We start from the raw sequence: 23,344 nt of genomic DNA, 5'->3' as shown, positions 1-23,344 counted from the left end.
TGCTCTTCATCTTCAAAGCCCAGCGAACCCTGACGGCATGCAGCAGACTTCCTGATGGGATCTCAGGAATGACCACGCTGTCATTGACAACTGTTTTCTGGGCATATGGATGGGGCCACCGCCGTGGCCATTAAATTCAGCATATTGTGTGCTGAGGCCACAAACAGCCGAGACATTGAGATATACAAGTAGCGTGAACCCACATTCTCACAATTGGTGCTTCTGACAATGCTGCACTATCTCAGTGTGACCCAGAAGAGTCAGCCTGAATTCTTGCCCAAGTCTCTGGAGTGGGTCTTGAACTAAGAACCTCCTGACTCAGGGATGAGAGTATTACCACTGAGCCATGGCTGAGACCTAGATAGAGCACACCATTTCAAAAAAGCTAGCTTTTTTTGTTTTCATCAATACAAGGTGTGTATGCCTCTACTAAGAAATTACATGACTATGGGGTTAGCTAGGAGGTGAAGGGGTGGGAAGAATTGTGTAGTTATGATAGTCTGGCCATCATAGTATGGGGCAAGCTTGATGGACCAGTAGCTCTTTTCTCGCCTATCAATTTCATATGTTTGTAATGTCAGAGAGCAGAACGTATTTCCACTTTCTACAATCAGCATCATCGTCCACTCTTTTCAGTTAAGGTACAGCATGGGTTAGTACGTGGATAACATTCTCACAATCGAGTTCCAGAAATAAAAGCATAGAACGATATGTGACTTTTCAAATTCCCAATGCAACTACCAAGTGGCTTTTCTGAGTGATGCTGCCATCATTGAGTGCTAAATTGTACAGAAAATGTGGAGATGATGTGTGCAAGCTTTGACAATAAGGACTTTAGTAGGTTGCAAGTTGATTTAGAACAGTTAAGTGAATGGTTCACAAATGCCTGATGTAATTTAAGGTGAATAAACGTTATATTATGCACATGGGAACTCAATTCATGTATACTCAATGTACGATTACCCATTAAAAGTAACTAGGCAGGAAAGGCACTTGAAGTAATCACTGATCATTCATTAAAGGTACTTGGAAATATTGTTGTATCAATACAGTACTAAACTAAGAGTACTAAGGTTATAAAATGGTTGGGTGCATTTGCAACTAATAAATTATGTCCAGTTTTAATCCAAACAACTGGTGAGAGTTTAGCATGTTTTCAAAAAATGCTTGAAAATTGCAATCAAAATAGAGGTGGAGTGTTTCAAAATAGGCAGCCTTGGGATTGAGTCCGTGCTAGATTTCGGATCTTTCTGGGTTTCGTTAAAAAGGTCCCAAAACTTTTCACAGTAGTTGTAAAGTAATTAGATAAAGATTGACAGTGATCAAGTCTTAGGGCGGATTCGTCCCAGATTTGCACTAAGTGCGGTAGCGGGTGTGAAATAAGACATTTTATCCACCAGCTGCAATAGCGTATTTTTACACCATATCATTCCCATCTAACCTCATAAATTATGTAGTCACAGGAAACATGCCAGAGTGCTGGCGGCTGGCCTCCGATTTGCCCGCCATGCCCCTACCTTGCCGCCTCCTCACTTCAGGCACCACATTTAAACTGCAGCCATGCACATACTTCTCAATGCTTACAGCCCAGGACTGCTCCAGTGAAGACATGGCCCCGAAAGTGAAGAAGACTGCAGCACCCTGATTCAGTGATGCATCCCTGGGACACCTTCTGGGCACCATGGAGGCCCACTGTGACTTCCTCTACCCCCGCCCTGGCCACAGGAGGCCCATCAGTCTCACCACTGTGATTTGGGAGGCGATAGCAGAGGTGGTCAGTGTCAACGCTGCACACAAGAGGTCGGCCACCCAGTGTAGAAAAAGGATGAATGATCTCATCCATGCCGCCAGGGTAAGTCAACCAATTCATCACTCCAAACTAACGCACTCACAAACCCTTCACACATTCACTGGCATCTCACTCACTGCCAGCTCAAGGGACATCACCACTCAATCTCTCACACACACCCTCACATCTCCATCTGGCCTCATCTCCTCTGGAGATAGCCTCCTCATCTCATCCATGGCTCCACTCAGCACCCACGCACCCCTGGCATCCTTCTCATTTGGCCTGGCAATCATCTTGCTCACACTCTCTCCATCTGTCTTTATGCAGGACAAGATTTCACACAAGCAACAGGAGAGGCCCCAGAATGGGGATGGAGTGCCAGACATTTAGGTCCTCACTCCATTTGAGAGTTGTGCGTTGGAGCCGGCCGGAGAGGACGTGGACCATTCCTGTGGCAACGGTGAGGTTAGAAGCAAATATCCATGTGAGGATCCTGCACCATATCATCCCTCTGTCACCGCTACTCTGAATCCACTGTTCTGTGTGTGTAATGTGGCTGCCAAGCACTAATAATCTCCACTTTCAGTCCTAGGCACATCTGCCACGTTGCCCTCAGGCAACTTTGACCCTGACCCCAGTGCCAAGAGCACCTTGGATGAGGACTCTGAGGGCAACACCGTTGAAGACCCGTCAGGGCGCTCACCCACATCCTCCACCAGCACAGCGACATGCACCTTAGTGGGACCTAAATGTAGAGCAGTCTTGGGATCACAATCTGGTGAGCACAGAGCACAATCTGTTCTACAACAGGCAGAGGCAGGGACATCCGAGGTCGCCAGCACTCGGAGGACTGCTGGAGGCAAGGAATCTGCTGAGTCCGAGTCAGATGATGAGCCTCTGAACTCAGTCCTCAATCAGTTATTGGAGCTGCAAAGACACTCATGGGAAGATCAGGAAGGGATGTCTGGTGCACTCAGATTGCAAGGGACGATGGAAGAGTATGTCCACCTTCAGTCAGAGGTGATAGTGCTGGCATGCCAACACACCGAGGTCAACACTGGCATGGAGACCTTGGTCCAGAACATTTGTCCTGCACTGCTGCATGGGCTGAACCCCATTACTAATGCCATAGTTGGCCTCCAGCAGCATCAATGTGTGAGGGGTGTGGGGCGGCTCCATCTCACTCCAGCTTCCCCTTCTCCTCAAGGAGTCAGTCAGGGGCCATTGGGCATGCATAAGGAGGAGGACCAGCAGCTCACCAACTCCGGGGACATCCACCCAGGTGACTCCGGGAATGTCCGGTCAATCCAAACCACCTCTTCCTGTGATCCCATCATCTCTAGCCCCACAGGCCGAGGAGGGTGCACCTGGCCCACAGCAGGACACCCAAAGCAAGCCAGAGCCCTCCAGATCTCAGCCCTCCAGAGGATGCCTGCCAATGTCATCACAGGGTGTAGCAGTCTGCAGGCTGCCTCCACCTTGACTGTGGATGTTGGAGGAGCACCAAAATGTAGCGGCAGGGTTAGGAACGTTAAGAAGATGTAACTCTTTTGAGTCAACCTAATAAACTAAATTAACAAAATCAGGGACAAAGTAAAGAGCAGTCCTTTAAAGGGAAACTGTAAAAACAAAGACAAAATTTAAAGAAAATTGCAAACATTAAACCAAAATGTGATTAACAGGGTCAATAAAAGACCCCAGTCCCTGTGGTGCCCACTGAGCATGGAAGAAGATGTAACTCTTTCAGAGTCAAACAATTAAACTAAATCCACAAAATGAGGGATAAAATAAACACAGACCCTAAGTTAGGTCAGCTGTAAAACCAAAGACAAAGTTTAAAGGAAACTTACAAACATCAAATCAAAATGTGATTAAGAGGGTCGATAAAGCACCCCAGTCCCTGTGGTGCCCACTGAGCATGGAAGAAGATGTAGTTGCACAGCCTGGGCATGGGTGTTAATCACTTGTACATAATGTTCACTCTTATAAATAAACTCCCAATAATGTCACCCTGCCTATAGCTCCTTGTTATGATGAGCAGTGTTCATTCAGTGTCATTCAGACGTGAAGCCTTGGTTTCTGCACAAGATAGAGGCAGGTGTCTCAGTCCAGGGCCTCTTCCTGTGCAGTGTGTAACATTCAGATCAAAGTGATGGTTCGGCTTCACACTCACTGGACACACCAGTGATGTCTGTACCTCGATGGTGCTTGTCATTGCTGTCAGAAGGTCATGGGCATGCATCGCAGAATTCCATCATTCTCTCTGTGTCCTCTCAACACCTTTGGGGTGTGGCTGGCCCCCCATCTCTTCAACATTTGTGTCTGGTGACGCTGTGCTCCTGAAGGGGTCAGGTGCTGAAGGCTGACAAAGGACCAGGTGCACTTAAAATTTCACGGCCGCGGCTCCATAACATGATCCTGATCACAGAGCGCAAGCAAACTGCCTGCAGCCCGACAGGAGTCAAGCATTCACAGAGGCAATGTGAAGATCTATGGAGTGTCCTCACTGCACGTTATCAACCTCCTGAAACCTAGTGATTATTAGGGCCTTCGCTGCATTTGCATGATATGAGCCTGAGCACTGAGGATATGTGTGCTGCTATCAGCCACACAGGAGTCAAATGTTCACAGATGCAAGGCAAGGATGTCAGGACTGTCTTCACTGCATCTCGTCATCATCCTCCACAAATCTTGTGGCTATTAGGGCCTCACGAGTGCACCTGCCTCATCTGTCCAGTGCGATCGCCTCTTCATTGGCACCCTCACCTTCAAGGAACTCATCACCCTCATTCACTTTGATGTCCTCCTCATTGGGGGAGATGTGCCATCTTCCATCTCCTCCTCAGCCAGGTTCAAGCTAACAGTGCAGCCTTGCAATGGGTGTTAGGAGAATGCCTGCACCTGAACTGAGAGCACAGCCTGCAGAACAATGGCCGAAGCTGCCACCAATCAGTCAAGCGAAGTGGAATAGAGGTGGGTGGGGTTTCAGACAGTCATGAAGCACACTACACTCCGGCTAACCAAGTGGTGACCAGCACACTCTGGCATGCATGAAGGGACCTTCAGACTTAATCAAGAGATGTTCTTAGGACACATATGCTAACCCATTCATCTCTCTCTTTGATCCTGCATGGGGAGAATGTCAGGATCTTGGAACCATCTAACATCCACAGGGATCTCGCATCTCAAGGAACAACACCACTAACTCTCACACACCCCCACATCTCCATCAGGCTCATATCCTCTGGAGCTTGGCTCTTCCTCTCGTCCATGACTCCGCTCACCACATGAACATTCCACGCAGTGCCTACTCACGCTTTCTCCATCTGTTTTCCTGCAGGAGAAGCTGGCTGACAAGAGCAGGGAGCGGTCCCAGACTGGAGGTGGAGTGGCCACATTAAACCCCTCACTGATTTTGTGGAGCTTTCCATTGTACTGACTGGTGAGGATAGGGGCTGTTCTTGCAGCGATGATGAGGTCGGCAGCGAACACCCACATGAGGATCCTGCACTACATCATCCCTCCCTCAACGCAACTGTGAGTGCTTTCTCTCCTGCTTTTGACCTTGCTGCCATGCCTTAATTATCTATACTTTAGTTCACAGGGAGTTCTGCGAAGTGATTGACATCCTCAGCCAGCCAGTCCCTCAGCTCCATCCAGGTCCTCACCCCCAGCCAAGAGGACACCTCCTCCATTGAACATCTGGAAATAAGCAGCCTGGAAGACCCATTACAGCCCTTAACCACACCCACCACCAGCACAGAGACATACAGCTCGGTAGAACCTAGATCGAGCCTTGGGTTCACACGGACACGTTTCCAGAACAGGAGGAGGCAAGTTCAGCAGAGGTCCATGGCACTCGGAGGACTGGTGGGGAAGAGGCACCTGTGAAGTCCAAGTCAGATGATGAGCCTCTGATGATGAGTTGGAAGGCCAAAATCTGAATTTGGCCTTCCAACTCATCATGGAGAGGCAGCAGAAGGCAGAGGAACATCTCAAAGAGTTGCTGGAAGCCCTCAACAGAGTGGCATGCGAGTCGAAGGAGTGCGTCCACCTGCTTTCTGATGAAGCAATGCCCAGATGTCTGCTTATGGAAGTCTCCATGGGAAAGATGGTGGACGCCATGGAAACTCTTCTCCAGCAGAACGCGGAGATGCATGCAGGCCGACACTCCATCATGATAGCCATGGGTGAGCTCCTGCAGTGGCAATGTGAGAGGGAAATGGGGCATCATATGTCCCTTCAGGTGCTCCTTCCCCTCAAGGAGTCAGGCTGGGGCCCTTGGGCACCCGAGGGGAGGAAGAGGACGCCGCTGGGTCATCCACACAGGAATCTCAGAGGCTGCCCTCTCCCTCCGAGTCCCCTTTGCCTGTGACCCCCCTCAACTTCATCCTTTGTCACCGCAGAGGGAGCAGCTGACACCCAGGAGGACAGCCAAAGCAAGCTGGGGCCTTCATGGCCTCAGATCTCCAGAGGACCCATGCTGAATTCATCATAGGCCACAGGGCCAACCATTGCACAGGCTGTCTCCACCTGTGCTGTGGATGTCAGGGCAGCACCTAGAAGGAGTGGTAGGCCTGGAAAAGTTTAGAATTTCTGATCATAAGTGGTTGCATGGCTGAACACATTTTGTCACTTTAATGAAAACATATTCACTTTCACTGAGTAATGTGTAATGGTGTCTTTCAGCTTCATTTACAGGCCTCACAAGTATTCCCTCTGCATCACCCCCCACCAATAGTTCAGCTGCACACAGTCAGACCAGGAGTGATCCTGGACAGCGAAGTGTGCAGGGCCTTTTGGAGTCTCGCACATTCTCCCATGCAGGCAGATCTTTCCTCCATTCCACTCATCTCAATTTCCCGAGCATTTTGAATGCTGCCTGCTGGGGTTCTCTTTCAGTTGTCCATCTGAGCTGACCTGCATCTCCGCCCACCCACTGATCACACTCCCATGCAGCACCTGCTCCCGCCCAACGCATGGCTCCACTCACTTTCGATTTCAGAAGCATGGTGGTTGTTAAGTATGTTTCAGCTCCCCTGTCCTTTCCCCTCCCCCAGTTACCCATGTCCTTTCCCCCATCACTGTTAATCCCTTGGTATCACCTTCTAACTCCCCACCGTCACCTACCAACCTGAACCCTTTCCTTTCCAAGATGTCCAGGTGACCGTGCCCACTCCCTATCTTCCTGAGAATCCCAGCCCCATTAACATAGGCCTCCCCGACCTTCCCCTTCCCATCCACAGGGTCTGTGTCTGTCTCCAAGACCCCACAAAATACACTTTCCTTCTATTGCTACCATCACATACTCACCCTCCCACCCTACTGGCTCATTCTGCCCTCTCTCATACTCATCATTCCCTCCCACCATGCCCACTCTCAGTTCATGCCCCAGGAAGCAGTCATCAACACCACAGACCCCTCCCCTGTTCACCTGGACACCCCTCCCGCTTACTCCTTCCTCCACCCTTACTCCTTCCTCCCCTTGGACTCTCTCCCCACCCTGAACTCTTCCCATCCCCAGACTCCTTTCACCCCCTGGACTCCTTCCTTTCTCCGAAGTCCTGCCCCACTCTGAACTCCTTTCCCTCTTCGAAATCCTTCCCTTACATCTTCCTCCCCCCTTATGCCTACCTCCGCTCTACCTTACACCCTCCTCCCCCCATACCCCCTCCCCCCTACCAAACTCACCCACCCAACGCCATCATTCTCTCCCTCCCAAACTCAACCCCTACCCCACATCACCATCGGTCCAACCCTCCTAACATCACGCCCTCCCCCTACACCTTCCTCTCCCAGTCAAACATGGGCCTTCCTCTCCAACCCCTCGACGATCATCCGTAGCAGACCATGGCCAAGACCCTGATGTCCCGAAGCAGGCACAAGACCATAATGATGACCTGCCACCTCCCATGAGCTGCTTCGTGGCAGAGTCATGTTCATATAAATCCATGCAGCACGCGATGCACGTGTTCCTGCAGGGTCCAGTAGCTGTAGGGCTCTAGAACCTTCTGTCCCTCGGTTGGCTGCAATGTGAGCAAGGCCCTGATGGTAAGTCCCGACTTCTGCATGTCGCATTTGCCAAGACATGTTCTGAGGCTGACATGCTTTCCCGCTGACATGCCCAGATGATCCAGCTTGGGAGTATAATTCCGGTGAGCAGGGCTTCTAATTATATGCAGGTGTATTAAAACGATGTTCCCGACATTCGGTGGTGGGAAAGGCCATTGGCGGGTGGAGTGGATGATTGCAAACTGGTTTCACAATGGCGTGAAACTGATTTTTGGCCTTCCTACCATATTATCTGCTCATGGCCGCCATGACGCCCAACGCCAATGGGGACAGAAAATTCCGGCCTGTGTGTGTGTGTGTCTCTCTCTCTCTCTCTCTCCGTAGATTAGTGGGAGTTATGGTTGTTCATAGAGCCCATAAGAGTGGGAAATGTGACGTGTGGGCTGATTAATTAGATGGGTTGTGAAATTTCAATTTCCCGGAGGCAGGTTGAGATGCAGAGATAAAGTCAGCGGCATGCTTGTGGCGTGTCAAGCCTTATGCTGGCCTGTGGTGAGTTCATACTCGTAATACATTTGCATGCCATGAATACTCATCAGCATAAAACTTATTTTTAAGTCTGTCCTACCTTCAAGCTAAAGTCAGTGGCATTTTTTATTCATTCATGGGATGTGGGCATTGCTGGATAGGCCAGCATGTATTGCCCATCCCTAATTGCCCTTGAGAAGGTGGTAAGCTGCCTTCTTGCATCGCTGCGGTATATGTGGCGCAGCTACACAGAAACATAGAAACATAGAAAATAGGGTCAGGAGTAGGCCAATCGGCCTTTCGAGCCTGCTCCTCCATTCATCATGATCATGGCTGATCATCCAACTCAATAGCCTGCTCCCCCTTTCTCCCCATATCCTTTGATCCCTTTCGCCCAAGAGCTATCTCTAACTCCTTTTTGAAAACAGACAACATTTTGGCCTCAACTACTTTCTGTGGTAATGAATTCCACAGGCTCACCGCTCTCTGGGTGAAGACATTTCTCCTAATCTCAGTCCTAAATGGTCTACCCCATATACACAGACTGTGACCCCAAGCTCTGGACTCTCCCACCATCGGGAACATCCTTCCTGCATCTACCCTGTCTAGTCCTGTTAGAATTTTATAGGTTTCTATGAGATCCCACCTCATTCTTCTGAACTCCAGCGAATATAATCTTAACTGACTCAATCTCTCCTCATATGTCAGTCCCGCCATCCCAGGAATCAGTCTGGTAAACCTTCGCTGCACTCCCTCTATAGCAAGAACATCCTTCCTCAGATAAGGAGACCAAAACTGCACACAATATTCCAGGTGTGGTCTCACCAAGGCCCTGTATAATTGCAGCAAGACATCCCTGCTCCTGCACTCGAATCCTCTCGCTATGAAGGCCAACATACCATTTGCCTTCTTTACCTCCTGCTGCACCTGCATGCTTACCTTTAGCAACTGGTGTGCGAGGACACCCAGGTCTCGTTGCACATTCCCCTCTCTCAATTTATAGCCATTCAGATAATAATCTGCCTTCCTGTTTTTGCTATCAAAGTGGATAACCTCACATTTATCCACATTATACTGCATCTGCCATGCATTTGCCCACTCACTCAGCTTGTCCAAATCACACTGAAGCATCTCTACATCCTCCTCACAACTCACCCTCTCACCCAGCTTTGTGTCATCTGCAAATCTGGAGATATTACATTTAGTTCCCTCATCTAAATCTAAATTTATTCCTACTCTTGATTTCCTGTCTGCCAACCAGTTTTCTATCCATCTCAATACACGACCCCCAATCACATGCACTTTAATTTTACACGCTAATCTCTTATGTGGGACTTTTTTGAAAGCCTTCTGAAAGTCCAAATAAACCACATCAACTGGCTCCCCCTCATCAACTCTACTCATTACATCCTTGAAAAATTCCAGTAGATTTGTCGAGCATGATTTCCCTTTCATAAATCCATGCTGAATCTGTCCGTTTCTGCCACTGTTTTCCACGTGCTCAGCTATGAAATCTTTTATAATGGACTCTAGAATTTTCCCCAACACCAACATCAGGCTGACTGGTCTATAATTCCCTGCTTTCTCTCTACCTCCCTTTTTAAATAGCAGGGTTACATTAGCTATTCTCCAATCTGTAGGAACTGTTCCAGGGTCTATAGAATTTGGAAGATGACCACCAATGCATCCATTATTTCTAGGGCCACTTCCTTAAGTACTCTGGGATGTAGATTATCAGGCCCTGGAGGTTTATTGGCCTTCAATCCCATCAATTTCCCCAATACCATTCCCCTACTAATACTGCTTTCTTTCAGTTCCTCCATCTCACTAAACCCTGTGTTCCCCAACATTTCTGGTATGTTATTTGTATCCTCCTTTGTGAAGACAGAACCAAAGTATGTATTTAGTTGGTCAGCCATTTCTTTGTTCCCCATTATAAATTCCCCTTTTTCTGACTGTAAGGGACCTACATTTGTCTTTACCAATCTCTTTCTCTTCATGTACCTATAGAAACTTTTACAGTCAGTTTTTATGTTCCCCGCAAGCTTACACTCGTACTCTATTTTCCCTTTCGTAATCAATCCCTTGGTCCTCCTTTGCTGAATTCTAAACTGCTCCCAATTCTCAGGTCTGTTGTTTTTTCTGTCCAATTTGTATGCCTCTTCCTTGGATCTAATACTATCTCTAATTTCCCTTGTAAGCCATGGTTTGGCCATGTTCCTTGTTTTACTTTTGCGCCAGACAGGAATAAACAATTGTTGCAGTTCACCCATGCGCTCTTTGAATGTTTGCCATTGCCTATCCACCGTCATCCCTTTAAGTAATGTTTCCCAATCCATCATAGCCAACTCGTGACTCATACCATCATAGTTTCCTTTATTAAGATTCAGGACCCTAGTCTCAGAATCAACTACGTCACTCTCCATCTTGATGAAGAATTCTATCATATTATGGTCGCTCATCCTCAAGGGGCCTTGCACAACTAGCTTGCCAATTATTCCTTTCTCATTACACAATACCCAATCTAGGATGGCCTGTTCTCTACAAAAAACTACTGCGGATGCTGGAAATCCAAAACAAAAACAGAATTACCTGGAAAAACTCAGCAGGTCTGGCAGCATCAGTTCTGCTGAAGGGTCATGAGGACTCGAAACGTCAACTCTTTTCTTCTCCGCCGATGCTGCCAGACCTGCTGAGTTTTTCCAGGTAATTCTGTTTTTGTTTTGGCCTGTTCTCTAGTTGGTTCCTCAACGTATTGGTCCAGTAAACCACCCCGTTTACCCTCCAGGAAGTCCTCCTCCATGGTATTGTTACTAATTTGATTTGTCCAATCTATATGCGGATTGAAGTCACCCATAATTACAGATGTTTCTTTATTGCATGTATCTCTAGTACACCCATAGTGCTGTTAGGAAGGGAGTTCCAGGATTTTGACCCAGCGACAGTGAAGGTCAAAAGCCACGAGAATCTCATCGCAACCGGTTCACATCTGTGTAAAGATGGCATGCACCAGTTGGCTTTTTGCTGTTGTGTCTAAGGTTAGTGGTTTTCCTTGTTTAACTCTACTGCACAAGTGAGGGGAGCAGGAGAATGGTAGCTTGCATGGAGCCTCAGGACCAGCAAGGGTGAGTCAGTGGGGGAGGGAGTGTTGGGGTGGTGGCAGGTGATGTGGAGTGGGTCAGGGCCATAAAGGAGTGAAGTGAGAAGGCCTGACATGCTGGGTGTGGTGGGGGAAGGGTTGGTGGGAACAGTCAGTTAAGGTAAGAAAATAAGGTGCCTAAGGGGCAGTGTCAATGCTATCCAAATGTCTATCCATGTCAGGGTGTTACAGGGCTTTGAGTTCACTTACAACATTTCCATTATCCCTGCTGAGAGTGCTCTTGGACAATGTCCTTTTACAATGCATAATGAGGAGGATCAGATGAGCCTGCAAATTCAGCCATGTCCCACAGAGTAGGGAGTACAACACTGAACATTAACATAAACATTCAATCACGGGTGAACAAAAAACACACTTCTTCTTCCGCAATAAAGGAAATGTTCCTAACTCCTCTGTAACCATCAATGCATGCCGACCTTGAGACGTGCCAGTATATTTAGCTCTCTGACTAAGCTAGTCTCAATAAATAACGATAATGCACACATGAATAAAGTGAAACCAATGTAATGTGAAATATTTTCAAGTGAAGTTTAATTTTGAAAAACATCCGTGCCATCTTAGTGCTCTCAAGTCTTATGTTAATGGAAATGGAGTTGGGCACGATAGTTTTGGCCATGATGCAGAGCCTCCCTGTTTGATCAGGAGGCTCTTTTATAGCTTACCGGTATATCGCCAATTGAAGTTCTACAAAAAGTTGTGTGTTGCAGCGTGTTACAGCCTGGAGAGCTTGTTGTGAAAGGATGCTTACTACTAATGTCTTCTTTTGAAGTCAATACAAACTAATTCAAAGAATGATGGTCCAGGTTGAAGGTTCAGGGCTGTCATGTCACAGTAAACTGAGCAATGGCACCAGCAGGCTTTTGTAAGATGGAAGAGGAGGCACATCCAAGGACTCCAAACCAGATCAGCATGAGATTATTGAATGGCGCAGTAGGCTCAAGGGGCCATATGGCCTATGACTGCTCCTATTTTTTATGTTCTTATGAAAATCTTGGGTCCGCATTGCTGCAAGTCAAGACATTTATGTTCAGAAGGACTGTTGGTGAAGAAATAACATTAGCAGTTGATTTAGCTCCATCAAGGTAAACATGCTTCAAAAGATCTGAATGCATCTGGTAGTGCCAGGAAAAGCAGAAGACTGTGCGTGAACACCCCAGCAGTCTTTCACATAAGAGTGGACTGCAAACTGATTAATTTATCTCAAAGGTGAACTCCCTGTAATAAATAAGAACAAAAGAAGCTCATGAAATTGACCCTCATTATTCTATAAATCTTATCCCTCAGATAAAGGTAGACCACAGAGCACTATGAGATCCATATGCAGTGGAACAATAATGTTTTGTTTCTTGTGAGAATGTGATTTTGCTGTAGAGGGTGAGCATGAAATAAAAATTGCAGCTTTAGGTAATTTAATAAGCATATTATAGGATACCTAGGTGAGGAATAACCCACTGTGTTAATTATTTTCGATTCTGAATCATGTGCCCTAGTGGATCACGATATTGTGGCCCTCATAATGCCTACAGTAGCGTCTGTGTTATGATATTAAATCTTCACTACAAATGTAACATTTGAGTTTTAAAATTCAGAGGGCAGGGCAACTTGGAATAGGGCAGCTGACAAACAAATTTGTATCTATAACTTAAATCTACCAGGGTAAATTTAAACGATTTAAAGCATAACTTAATTCAATAAAACACATTATTATCAGAGTAATTATGCAAAATTTGTTGAAAGATGTATAGTGCCTATCGTTTATAATGATCTTTTGTGTAATGCTTTAATAGATTTTCTGTTCTATGCTGCTGCAGCATAATGAAGACGTGATAAAGTTTGTATTGAATGATTAAACTAGGAAGAAAATTAATTTATTCTAGATCCCTCTTCAGTCAGACATTTCAGTTTATTAATTCATGAAATGCAATATTTAAATAGATATTGAAAGGTCAAATTCATCTTTTACTACTGCAGTATGATTAATATGAGAAAAGTGCATTTCAGTCACACATTAGATCTTCAAATAGAGCACTGTGGCCTTGTTATATCTGACTAATGAGGATGAATCAGGAATATTGAATCATGTCACCTGACCAGATTATGCTGAGCATAAGCATTGGGTGCACCAACTTCTAAAACTGAAGAGTACTGTGGTGCTCATAGATCCAGGTATATCCATACATTCATAAGTTTGTGCATCTTTGCCATCATATGTTTTCTTGGACATACACAATGATGCTTTGAGTTTCTTTGGAAGCCAGACAACCTGCCTATGTAGCTGACAGTGCACTCATCCCAGCTATTTCCTGATATGTTAGTAAGTCCAGAGGTGAAACTTAAATAATATGCAGATGTAAATGGCTGCAATGCATATAATGATGTGATGTGCATTTAATTACAAAGTGACGTATTGGTTCCACTGGTTAGAGTGGAGTTGTGTTACGCGATCATTTCCCCACCATTTTGGATGAGTCTTAATAGAGACTCAATTCAGCCCCTCTGGATTCAGTCACTTTGCATTTACACTTTTACACATTTCTGCTGATACAAGCAAAAATACAATTTGAACATTTTGGTTTAACAAGGTGGCTTGTATGGAACATAAACACCCAGTTAGGCTGAATGGCCTGTTTCTGTATTGTAAATACTATATGTAAGATGATCAGCTTCCCAATGAGAAGAATCAAACTTTAGCTGGTAGTTGAACATAATTGCTAAGCAACCAGATGAAATGCTTCATTTAATGTGGATGAGAATCTTAGTGCTCTGCTATCAGAGCACTGTATGTTTTCAATGATTACAGAGTGGCATTGATGACAACAATGAAATCACCAGGATACCACACTTGTCCCAAACCTACTTCTGGGTGAAGTAAAATACATGACATGAGTTTGAAATCTAAAGAAGGAAAAATGTAACGAAGACATACTTTTATTTGGGCATTACAGGTATGATTATAGGCTTTGGTTTAAGCACAAGGGGAATTAAAGTGTTGTGTTTATTGCCTGCTTTTTTTTATTCATTCATGAAATGTGGGTGTTGCTGGATAGGCCAGCAATTATTGCCCATCCTTAATTGCCCTTGAGAAGGTGGTGATGAATTGCCTGCTTGCACTGCTGCAGTCCATGTGGTGTAGGTACACATTCCTTACTGACTTTCTAGCAGTTTGATACAACTGAGTGGATTGCTAAGCCATTTCAGAGGGCATTTAAGAATCAACCACATTGCTGTGAATCTGGAGTCGCATGTAAGCCAGACCAAGTAAGGATGGCAGATTTCCTTCCCTAAAGGACATGAGTGAAACAGATGGGTTTTTACAACAATGGACAATGGTTTCACGGTCATAGACTTTTAATTCCAGATTTCCTATTGATTGAATTCACATTCCACCATCTGCCTTGGTGGGATATGTACCCAGGCCCCCAGAGCATTACCCTCGGTTTCTGGATTACTAGTCCAGTGACAATTCCATGACACCACTGCCTCCCCACTATCCAGTTACATAAGACTCAAATGGATTCCATTATACATGTACACAATTACGATGGTCAGCACGCAGGATGCTAACTTGGTCAAGGGTGCAAGATTTTTGGGAGCGTTTAACCTCCAAATCTACTTAATATTAATTTTTTTTTGAAACTTTAACAATTCAGGCAATAGAAATTCAGGCAATAGGCTGCCGGGCGAGGGCTATGCTGAAGAAGGAGTGTATCCCAGGGAGTGTGTGGGGGGTACATGTCGACCTGTGCAACTAGCTGAGGAGCAGTCTCCAGAGGAGATGAGGCCAGATGGCGGTGTGACGGTTTGTGTGAGAGAGTGAGCAGTGAGCTGGCAGTGAGTGAGATGCCAATGAATGTGTGATGGCTTGTGAGTGTGTGAGTTTAGAGTGATGAGATGGTTGCCTTACCCTGGCTACATTGGCACTGACCACCACTGCCATTGCCTTCCAAGCGGGTGTGGTGAGATTGCTGGGCTTCCTGTGGCCAGAGCTGGGGTGGAGGACATCACGGTGGGCCCCCAAAAGGCATTCCAGTGACAGGTCACTGAACTCTTCCTGGATTTCGGGGACATGTCTTCACTGGAGCAGTCCTGGGCTGCAAACATTGAGAACTGTGTGCACAGCTGCAGTTTAGATATTTAGATATTTAACAATGAGGTAACGACATGGTGGGTAACTCAGGGGCTGCCCACCAGCGAGACAATGTGTTTCCTGTGGCTGCAAAACTAATGAGGTGGGAAGTGGATGATACGGCGCAAAAACCTGCCATTACGTCCGGTGAGTAAAACGTCACATTTCCTGCCCACTACCGTACTTAGTACAAATCTGGGATGATTCTGTCCTATGCTGGTTCTGACTAATTATTTAGAACTTTGCCACTGTTTTACTTCAAATAATGGCCTTTTGGATCTCAGCGAATACAAACTGATATGTTAATAGCTAGGAAGCACAATGGCTCTACATTTTAATCTAATTTTTAGTCTAATCAACCTTGACTGACTTCACAGCACCGTTTTGGGGCTGTGTGGTGTCTCTTACTTGTCAAGTGTGGATTTGACTTTTAACAACGGCCTAGCTATGTGATGCGCTAGTGTCCTGCGTTGACTACAATTCAGCAAAATATCATATTGTGTTAATTGATTAATATACTTTGGTTGGTTGATCATTACACATAATTAACTACAAGCCAATTATTAAACCTAAACTTTTCTGTAAGGAGTTTGCACCTACTGCCCAACAGCAGCATTCAGAGCAGTGATTGATAGCACAAATGAGGGTGTAATGTTGATTTGAAGTCACCAGGCCACAGCTGCTATTTTACAAGTGTCCACTTCAACTGACACCCTGTATTAACCTTACTCAGTCGAACATTAAATGGAATGAAGGTGCCCCATCGGAAGGATCATGAAGTACTTACAGGTTAGGTGCTGGATAATTTTCTTCTAGCTGCTGGTGTCACTGTACATGCTTTGGAGACTTCCTGTACTTGGCTAACCTATGAATATGCTACATTGAGTGGTCTGTTTGGTCTTGTAGTACTTTTGCCATATCAAGTATTGTGCTGAAAGGAGTTGTTTTCAGATATTGGTAGACTCGTAGAGATTTTTCCAGGAATTGAAAGAAGAAAGAATGACTTACATTCATATTGTACTCTTCATAATACTCTGGCTATCTCAACAATACAGCCAATGAAGTAATTTTTGAAGTGTAGTCACTGTTGTAATCTGACATAGCAGCCAATAAGCACTCAGCAAGGATGTCCTCTTTTGAAGGGATGGGAGCAAGAGGCCCACCTGACTCACCACAGCAGGCTGGGAGGAGCTCACCAGGGTGGTCAGTGACACAGGGAAGAACACCCTGCAGTGCAGGAAATGCATGAACGATTTAATCTGCACTGCCAGGGTAAGTGAACCCTCTACTCTCTATACTTACCTCACCATTTTCTGAAATTGTCATGGGACGTGGGCATCAATGGTGAGGCCAGTTTCTGTGCTGCCCATCTCTAGAAGCCCCAGTGAAGACGCTGGGGTGCTGCCTCATTGCCCCACTGCACTCCTTGAAGTCTGCTGGTAGGGAGGCAATTGCAGGTTCCTGACCCTGTCACACTGAAGGCACAGTTATTGTTGGGTGGATGCAGGGGAGGGGTGGCGGTGGAAGGTTGGAGTAGAAAGAAACTTGCAGCTGCTACTGATGCCATGCCTCTGCTTCCCTTGTTCTTCTAGCTGCTAAAGCTCATGGGGCTGCTGAAGCAGCCCTGGAGATTAGCAGCAGTGCATATTCCACATAGCATACATAGCTGCCAATGGATTGGTGATGGAGGGACTCAATGTTGATGGTGTTGGGATGGGGTGCCAATCAAGCACCCTGCTTCGTTCTGGATGGTGTCCAGCTTCCTGAGTGCTGTTGGAGCTACACTTACCCTGGCAAGTAGGCAATGTTCCCTCAAGCTCCTCACACGTGCCTTGTACAAGGTGGACAGGCATTGGAGAGTCACAGTGTCCACATACATATCAGCCACAGAACTAGTAGCATGCAACCTGCTCTTGCATCTGAAATGGTCACAATCTATCTATCTATCTTTATGCAGAAGTCAGCGCACAACAAGGGAAAGAGGGAGAAGACGGGAGGGGGCATGCCTAACATCCATCCCCGGACACAATTTGGGCAGCAGGCTGCCCAAGCGGGCAGGGGAGGACCGTGACTATGCCTGTTCCAACAGTGAGGTCGGCATCCTCCAAGGGTCCAGTGAGGAAGCATGCTTAATCTCTGCAAATCGGAACTTGAGCGTGAGTCAATGTGCGGTGTAGGAGGCAGCCTAGGCAGTCACTCATTCTCTCCTCAATGTGCTGTGTAGGAGGCAGCCTAGGCAGTCACTCGTTCTCTCCTCAATGTGCTGTGTAGGAGGCAGCCTAGGCAGTCACTCGTTCTCTCCTCAATGTGCTGTGTAGGAGGCAGCCTAGGCAGTCACTCATTCTCTCCTCAATGTGCTGTGTAGGAGGCAGCCTAGGCAGTCACTCATTCTCTCCTCAATGTGCTGTGTAGGAGGCAGCCTAGGCAGTCACTCGTTCTCTCCTCAATGTGCTGTGTAGGAGGCAGCCTAGGCAGTCACTCATTCTCTCCTCAATGTGCTGTGTAGGAGGCAGCCCAGGCAGTCACTCATTCTCTCCTCAATGTGCTGTGTAGGAGGCAGCCTAGGCAGTCACTCATTCTCTCTTATCTCCACTCCAGGTGCCAACAGGAAGAGGGTGAGGCCAGCCCCCACACCTGAACTCAGCCCCAGCCCACAGGAGATCTCGGAAGAAGTCGAGGATGACTTCTTACCTGTATAGCTGTTACAGCATTCATCCTCAAAAATATATAAGAATCTTACATCCATACAATTAAACCTTCTCATAAGCATCGTTCTCTGTCTTCTTTCTACTTTAAACTGATTTCAAGTACATAATCCAAAGCATGGAGCATACTTATCTCATCCATAAGACTTCTACGACTTTCGATGGGTGACCAATTCCATGAAAATGTGTATTGTCTTCCTTCTTTTGGATAAGTACCTTCAGTCAGAAAACAGCTAGGTAACGGTGTTTCTGGAGATGGGATTTTTAACCCATAGAGAAGGCTGAAGACCCTCCCTCTCTATGTGTTAATGGGATCTTATCACCCATTGATTGGCTGACATATTTTTAAATTTAACTTAGTTGATCTTGTCCTTTGTGCATAATTAACCTTGATAATAGAACAATGAACTTGTTCAAAATGTTTTTTTAATCTTTTTTCTTTCATATGACTTTATATTTTGTATAACTTTTGGTTTCTAAACTTTCTTCTAATCTGATTTCAATACATTCTTTTGTAACCATTTTGTGTCCATGTTCTAACATAAGATTTGTAAGAAGACTTAATATCAAACATAAAATTTCTTAGGAACATACCCGGCATTAACCTGTGTAAGCTTAAAGACCAATCTTGTGATAAAACTACTAATTAATTCATAGTTATTTAATTATAACTGAGGCTCAGTCTTAGTTTCCGGGCTGGGGTCCAACTATTCATATGAATTGATGGATTATGGTCTCAGCTGTCTTCATCTGTTGGGCAGGATTTTTAGTTTGGTGGGTGCCTGCGATCAGCAGGCCTGGGAGTGGCCGGGGAAAGGGTTCCCGACCACGATCAGCCCCCGACCGCAATTTCACGCTGGCTGGCCAATTAACGGCCAGCCAGTGTGAAGGGTGCACTGAAAGGCGCAGTGCTGCTGGGGTGGGGGCTGGAGGAGGGCGAGCGCTGAAGTCAGCATTGGGGTGGGGGAGCGCAGGAGTGTGGAATGAAAGCTCCCTGAAGGCAGACAGCTGCCTCTGGGATCTGAAGAATTTAAATGCAAAAAATAAAGATTGTAAAAACCAGGAAAAAAATGTCCACGCATCAGAATCAGTCACCGGAACATATGGATGATGAAAATTCTGACCAAACATTTTTACTTTTTAAAAAACTAATATAGGAAACCTCATCCCACCTGTGGATGAGGCTTCCTGAAAAATGCAAAGGCTGCCTGAGCGATTTGCCCGCCCTCCAACTGTAGCATTTGGACGGGCAACAAAAAATCTCACTTTAATGGCCTTCATAGGGCTCTTAATTGTTGGCGGGCGCACTTCCGACTCTTGCACGCACCCGCCGACCGAAATATCGTGTGAGTGCACGACGACGTCGGGACGCTTGCCCAACATCATCACGCACTATTTCACGCTCGAGCGGGCCGGCACGCGCTCACATGCTGAGCGAAAAATTCTGCCCATTATTTCCAGAGTTACACGCGTTCTAATAGTGCAGATTTGTCTTGTTTGTTTTTAAACTGCAAAAGTGATTCTAGCAAGTTAATCTTAATTTAAATGTAAAGACCTATAAAATGTGAACTAATAATGTCAGTTCACTTAATGATCAAGGGTTAAATCTTTGATTGTTATTAAAAGACATACTGCTTGCAATTTTGATATTACTGGCACATGTTTCAATACATAGTTATACATTGTAGCAGTGTAAAATACATGCAGTAATTGTGTTGAATGTAGAAGTTATTCAAAATTGCAGTGTCATGTATTTTGTTAAAAGACTGCTTTTCAAAAAGGGGTATTAATGGAGTCAAGTCATTTTAAAATAACTATTGATTCATCCAATGTCTTCAATTACAATTAATTGAGTTTCACTATCTTAAAATCAACTGTTGCCGGCTTGACTAATTAATTGTCAGTATAATGTACAAAGTGATTACTGTCAAGGTGTCATGCGACTGGCATGTTACTTCCAAGATAATTCCCTTTGGCCCTGTTAGTTTATTCAGTAAATTTAGTCTGAGGATGATTTACATTTATTAAAAATCATCACCCAAGCTTACTTACACAGGACTCTCCAAGGGTCTTCATGCATTCCGAGTCCCCTCTGCCTATGACCCCATCACCTCTGGGACTGTTGAGGGTGCACCTGCCCCAGAGCAGGAAACCCACAGAAAACTGAAGAACTGCAGGCCTCAGCCCTCCAGAGGACATCAAAGACAACAGGGCATAGCTGTCAGCAGGCTGCCTCCACTTCTGCTGTGGGTGTTGGGGAAGCACATAGACGTAGCTGTATGGTAAGAAAAACTAAGAAGTATTAGTTCACACTGGTGGCACAGGTGTACTATCATTGTATATAGTTATTGCACCTTTATAGATATATGGATCATTGCATTTAATGGATGTCTCCTGGGTTTTTCTTGCTGCTGCTTGTGTTATTGGCTTTGCTCACTCCCCTGCCTCCCTTCCAGGGGGGGACCAAGGCTGGGTCCGTGTCCCTCTTAATCATGCCTGCACATGGAGACATCATTTTTTGCCAAGGCTCATGCAAGCCTTGTGTGAGAAGTCTCCAACTCACACTATTCCTCTTCCCTCCATTGCCCTTTGAACCCCATAGAGAGATCTTTTCCTTGTCAGGATAGATTATCAAGGTTCTTCTTCAGTTGTCCAGTTGAGCTGACCTTCAGCTCCACCCACCCAATGGCCCTCCTCCCACCTAGCATTTTTTCCTTTGGACATCAAGGGCATCGACACCCTGAGCTGCCTATGCCTCAGGATGGTTCCAAACAGACTCCAACACCTTCTACCCACCTCCTGTAACCCACCCCCTCACCCCATCACCATCGAACGCCCCCTCCACCAGGTTTTACCACCACACTCCTATTGGTCACCCTTGAAGCACCCCCCAACAACCTAGAGCCTATCACTGCCACCCTTCAAATGCCTTGCACCCGCAATTAGCCCACACCTGTTACAGTCCCTATGTCCACCCTGATCAGGCCCACTCCCAAGATCTATTTTAAACTTCTTATCCCCTCCAATAACTCCCCAGACAAGATCTACTCCTGCCACACCCAGACCTTCACCCTCCCACTCTACCTCATCTAACTGCCCCCTCTCACAGTGCCCTTGCACCACCAGTACTCTCATTCACCCCCCCACCCCCAAGATTCCAGCAATGAAGGCACTAACCCCTCCCTCTGAACATTCCAACCTCCCACTTTAAAGCTTTCTAGTTTCCTGCCCCCTTAAGGCTTTGTGCCCTCTAGCAACCGCCCCCCCCAACCACAACCTCCCTTCAAGGCTTCCCTGGCCACCACCCCCTCCCCCCCTCCCACCCCTTAAGGGCTTCCTGGCTCCCCCCCTCTCTCGTGTCTTCCAACATATCCTCGGTTGTTCCCCAAGTGCCCGCCATACCTGGCATTGTGTGGTCCTCCGGTGCTCCAGGCCACATCTTCTCAGGGAAGTGCTTTCTCGCCATGTTGGTCTGGTCCTGAATTGGACTGGATTGAATCCCTGCTGGCGGGGCAGAGGATATGCCATGGGATGAACATTCCGGTCTATTGCTGATTTAAATAACATTAATCATATGCAAATCCGGTTCTCGATGACCTTCAGTGGGAATGGTGAGCTGCCATGACAGTCAGGACTGCAAATTCTCACCGTCATTTCTCGCTGTGAAGGAACCATTTTTTTCCTTCCCGGCACATTTTTCATCCCTGCCCGCCATGGACGCCACCGCTGGTGGGAGGGAAAATTCTGGCCTCTGCCTGGGCTCTACGTGATTAAATTAAATTATTCATGTGGGGGGACACCGGAAATCGCACCTGCACCTTCCTAATAGTCCCGTATTCCTTACCTTCTCTTTTTCACTGATCATTACGTTGTTCTCTTTCTGACAACACAAAAATAAAACTGCTAGGAAATGCAAATTCAAACATAATTTTATAAATTCTCTCATTAGTTTCATATTTTATATGTATTATTTAAGTACCTATGTGTATTCTCTTATCACCTGTTTTCTGTGTATCTTTACTTTCCCTAGTGCTCCTATAAGGTGCTTTCTCAGTCTCTGCAGTATGAGAGATGGAAGGCTACTCTCTAGCCATTCAGCAGACAGCAGATGGCCTTGGAAATTGACCTTGAGTAGCTCTGGGCCCAGAGATCCTGCCTGCAGACTGCACTACAATGACATGTTTTGTAGCAATAATGCCTGGCTGGATGACAGACATAGGGTACTGGCAGAGTGGCAGGAGTGGGATCAGGAATGCTGTTATCCTGAGAGAGGACAGTAGGTTCCTGTTCCATGGAACCACTGTCATTCTCCCGAGCTTGGTGGAAAAGAGATTGCTGGACTACTGTCATGCTGTAGAAGCCCCTTTGACCAGCAGTATCTAGAATCACTATGGCAGCAGTGTGAGCTTGCAAGGCAGACTGAAATTCCACTGCAGCACTCAGATATTTAATGGAAGCTGTTTGTGTTGCAATGGAATCAATGACATCAGCGATCAGATACTCCATCATGGTAAGGTTCACAGACTGATGGAGGTGACTACGTGTTCCATGTTAGTAAGGAAGGGCTCCAAATTCTGCACTTTGGCCTGTGCCAAGTTATAACTGCACTCCACCATGCTCCTTGACATAAAGCATAGGCTTTCTGGTAGGTTTTCTAATGCAGCAAGCATTTAGTTCTATATGCCCATCAGCCATCTTCTGCAGCCTTGTTCACTAAAGTTCTCATCTGACTCCTTTGCAGAAGAGCTAGAGTGCAACCTTCCCTTCTGGTACCTGTGCTATCCTTTTTCTCCCTGCTCTGCCTCCTGCACAGTTGTGCCCATTGTCTCACCATCCACAGATACCTCCTCTAGCCTAAAATATGAACAATTTTGGTGTCTGACCTAGTGGCCAATGCAACCGGTGTCTCTTCACCTTCATTCCCTCTGTGCTCTTCCTCCTCTGACTGGGAAGGTTCCAGTTCTTGTGTATCTGAAATGTAAATGAGGCAAAGGTTGGTTTGTGATGAGGGGAGAGGAGAAAGT

The 23,344-nt window shown here is 46.2% G+C and overlaps 1 long non-coding RNA gene across 1 annotated transcript in view; it reads left to right on the top strand.

Annotated features, from left to right (window-relative positions):
• LOC144685271 (uncharacterized) overlaps positions 1–18,861 on the top strand; it is a 35,878-nt gene extending 17,017 nt beyond the window's left edge. Inside the window, exons 4-5 of the long non-coding RNA XR_013577690.1 lie at positions 16,758–16,887; positions 18,214–18,861. This is a non-coding gene — a long non-coding RNA (uncharacterized LOC144685271). The remainder of the gene's footprint in view (positions 1–16,757; positions 16,888–18,213) is intronic.
• Positions 18,862–23,344: the final 4,483 nt, after the last annotated feature.

Source organism: Cetorhinus maximus, chromosome 10 (genome assembly GCF_964194155.1).
Source record: "Cetorhinus maximus chromosome 10, sCetMax3.hap1.1, whole genome shotgun sequence".
Lineage (NCBI taxonomy): Eukaryota > Metazoa > Chordata > Chondrichthyes > Lamniformes > Cetorhinidae > Cetorhinus > Cetorhinus maximus.
Note: the sequence above shows the minus strand (reverse complement) of the source record. Positions and strands in the feature narration are given on the sequence as shown.